The sequence below is a fragment of the Oncorhynchus nerka genome, unplaced genomic scaffold, assembly GCF_034236695.1.
Source record: "Oncorhynchus nerka isolate Pitt River unplaced genomic scaffold, Oner_Uvic_2.0 unplaced_scaffold_4268, whole genome shotgun sequence".
Classification (NCBI taxonomy): Eukaryota; Metazoa; Chordata; class Actinopteri; order Salmoniformes; family Salmonidae; genus Oncorhynchus; species Oncorhynchus nerka.
Genome location: NW_027037029.1, coordinates 7,283 through 11,206, shown reverse-complemented (window position 1 = coordinate 11,206; position 3,924 = coordinate 7,283). Strand labels below are relative to the sequence as shown.

The 3,924-nt window shown below is 52.2% G+C and overlaps 1 long non-coding RNA gene across 1 annotated transcript; it reads right to left on the bottom strand.

Annotated features, from left to right (window-relative positions):
- Positions 1-467: 467 nt before the first annotated feature.
- Positions 468-2,895, bottom strand: LOC135566549 (uncharacterized). Its single transcript, XR_010462119.1, has 3 exons — positions 2,105-2,895; positions 1,568-1,727; positions 468-589 (listed from the first exon to the last, which is right to left on the bottom strand). It is a non-coding gene; the product is annotated as an uncharacterized LOC135566549 (long non-coding RNA).
- Between the last annotated feature and the right edge of the window lie 1,029 nt (positions 2,896-3,924).

Genomic DNA, 3,924 nt, shown 5'->3' with positions numbered 1-3,924 from the left:
GGAATTTAGAGTGGTAGAAAGTGGCTTTAGCAGCAGAGACAGAAGAGGAAAATGTAGAGAGGAGGAGTGAAAGGATGCCAGGTCCGCAGGGAGGCGAGTTTTCCTCCATTTCCGCTCGGCTGCCCGGGAGCCCTGTTCTGTGAGCTCGCAATGAGTCGTCGAGCCACGGAGGCGGGAGGGGAGGACCGAGCCGGCCTGGAGGATAGGGGACATAGAGAGTCAAAGGATGCAGAAAGGGAGGAGAGGAGGGTTGAGGAGGCAGAATCAGGAGATAGGTTGGAGAAGGTTTGAGCAGAGGGAAGAGATGATAGGATGGAAGAGGAGAGAGTAGCGGGGAGAGAGAGCGAAGGTTGGGACGGCGCGATACCATCCGGTAGGGGCAGTGTGGAAGTGTTGGCCATCAGGACGATGTTATCCCTCTTTAAGTCTGTCTTCCATGTCCGTCCCCACCGGTCCTCTTGCAGACTCTTGAACGTCCCGACTGTACCCGCCCTGCGTTGGCCATCAGGACGATGTTATCCCTCTCCTGCATCTTCCTCCGCAGGTCACAGGTAGACCTGTGCCGCCGGAGCTTCCACTCGGTCAGGTCCTGACAGGAGGTAGGGGAAACACTTAAAAACAAGATGAATCACGACAGAGACAAGAACTGCTGTTGAATTCATTTGTAGCGGCAACAATTAACCCGGTGAAGACCTCCAGGGGGTGTGGTTTTTAAACACCAATTAACCCAGTGAAGACCTCCAGGGGGTGTGGTTTTTAAACACCAATTAACCCAGTGAAGACCTCCAGGGGGTGTGGTTTTTAAACACCAATTAACCCAGTGAAGACCTCCAGGGGGTGTGGTTTATAAACACCAATTAACCCAGTGAAGACCTCCAGGGGGTGTGGTTTATAAACACCAATTAACCCAGTGAAGACCTCCAGGGGGTGTGGTTTATAAACACCAATTAACCCAGTGAAGACCTCCAGGGGGTGTGGTTTTTAAACACCAATTAACCCAGTGAAGACTCAGGGGTGTGGTTTTTAAACACCAATTAACCCAGTGAAGACCTCCAGGGGTGTGGTTTTAAACACCAATTAACCCAGTGAAGACCTCCAGGGGACTGTGGTTTTAAACACCAATTAACCCAGGATGAAGACCTCCAGGGGTGTGGTTTTAAACACCAATTAACCCAGTGAAGACCTCCAGGGGTGTGGTTTTAAACACCAATTAACCGGTGAAGACTCCAGGGGTGTGGTTTTTAAACACCAATTAACCCAGTGAAGACCTCCAGGGGGTGTGGTTTTTAAACACCAATTAACCCAGTGAAGACCTCCAGGGGGTGTGGTTTTTAAACACTTAAGAGGTCAGGGTGACTAGTTCTACTAGTCAGGATGGTACAGGTGACTAGTTCTACCGGTCAGGATGGGACAGGTGACTAGTTCTACCGGTCAGGGCGGGACAGGTGACTAGTTCTACCGGTCAGGGCGGGACAGGTGACTAGTTCTACCGGTCAGGATGGGACAGGTGACTAGTTCTACCGGTCAGGATGGGACAGGTAATGGATGCAAGTGTGTGTGGACTCACGTTGTGCCACTTGGCCTCACTCTCGTGGACCCGGGCTCTGACCATCTGCAGCTGGTCTTGGCTCACGGCGCCGGGGCTCAGCTCCATGCCACCCTCAGAAACCTGGCGCACCACTTGCGTAGGCGACGGGAACCGCCTGATATCATTCAATGATTTGCTCCTGTTGTCGTGAAGAGAGCAAAGGAGACGAGAGAGAGAGAAGTGAAAGACGGGCGAGAGAGAGAACACTGCAGATTGATGATCAGGATGTCATCGTATATTACATTGTCCAACATTCCACCAAGCCAGCAGACTGCGCCGTGCCAAGCCAAGCCAGCAGACTGCGCCGTGCCAAGCCAAGCCAGCAGACTGCGCCGTGCCAAGCCAAGCCAGCAGACTGCGCCGTGCCAAGCCAAGCCAGCAGACTGCGCCGTGCCAAGCCAAGCCAGCCAGCAGACTGTGCCGTGCCAAGGCGCGCTAAAGCCCAGTAGGGTGGGGTGGGGGTGGGGCGGGGCCATAGAGCCAAGCAAGCCCAGCAGGGTGGGGCCGTTAACTCACCATATCCATCCTGGGTTTACCTCCAAGTTTCTACAGGAACCAGAGAAAGACCAGACCACTGTACACTCAGATACATGCCATTTAGCAGAGAAAGACCAGACCACTGTACACTCAGATACATGCCATTTAGCAGAGAAAGACCAGACCACTGTACACTCAGACACATGCCATTTAGCAGATCCATTTATTCAAATCACCTCACTATTTTTATTTAACCAGGTAGGCCAGTTGAGAACAAGTTCTCATTTGCAACTGCGACCTGGCCAAGATAAAGCAAAGCAGTTCAACACAGAGTTACACGTGGAGTAAACATACAAAAGAAAAATATATAATAATTGATGCTTACATTATTTTTTCCTCCCCAGTACTGGTGACACCAGCGGAAACTGAACCCACAGCCCTGGTATTGGAGTACTGAACCCACAGCCCTGGTATTGGAGTACTGAACCCACAGCCCTGGTATTGCAGTACTGAACCCACAGCCCTGGTATTGGAGTACTGAACCCACAGCCCTGGTATTGCCAAGTGCCATGGTCTACCAACTGAGCCACACACACACGAGATATACCCGCTCTCTAGAACCCCACTTTAGAAGACCGTAGCAGTGAACACTAGTGTCACCACGATCCCAGGTTCAGTATCCCGATAGCAGTGAACACTAACGTTACCACGATCCCAGGTTCAGTATCCCGATAGCAGTGAACACCTAGTGTCACCACGATCCCAGGTTCAGTATCCCGATAGCAGTGTCACCACGATCCCAGGTTCAGTATCCCGACAGCAGTGTCACCACGATCCCAGCTTCAGTATCCCGATAGCAGTGAACACTAACGTTACCACGATCCCAGGTTCAGTATCCCGACAGCAGTGTCACCACGATCCCAGGTTCAGTATCCCGACAGCAGTGTCACCACGATCCCAGGTTCAGTATCCCGACAGCAGTGTTACCACGATCCTAGGTTCAGTATCCCGATAGCAGTGAACACTAACGTTACCACGATCCCAGGTTCAGTATCCCGACAGCAGTGTTACCACGATCCTAGGTTCAGTATCCCGACAGCAGTGAACACTAACGTTACCACGATCCCAGGTTCAGTATCCCGACAGCAGTGTCACCACGATCCCAGGTTCAGTATCCCGACAGCAGTGTTACCACGATCCCAGGTTCAGTATCCCGACAGCAGTGTTACCACGATCCCAGGTTCAGTATCCCGATAGCAGTGTCACCACGATCCCAGGTTCAGTATCCCGACAGCAGTGTTACCACGATCCCAGGTTCAGTATCCCGACAGCAGTGTTACCACGATCCCAGGTTCAGTATCCCGACAGCAGTGTCACCACGATCCCAGGTTCAGTATCCCGATAGCAGTGAACACCTAGTGTTACCACGATCCCAGGTTCAGTATCCCGACAGCAGTGTTACCACGATCCCAGGTTCAGTATCCCGACAGCAGTGTTACCACGATCCCAGGTTCAGTATCCCGATAGCAGTGAACACTAACGTTACCACGATCCCAGGTTCAGTATCCCGATAGCAGTGAACACCTAGTGTTACCACGATCCCAGGTTCAGTATCCCGACAGCAGTGTTACCACGATCCCAGGTTCAGTATCCCGATAGCAGTGTCACCACGATCCTAGGTTCAGTATCCCGATAGCAGTGTCACCACGATCCCAGGTTCAGTATCCCGACAGCAGTGTTACCACGATCCTAGGTTCAGTATCCCGACAGCAGTGTCACCACGATCCCAGGTTCAGTATCCCGATAGCAGTGAACACCTAGTGTTACCACGATCCCAGGTTCAGTATCCCGATAGCAGT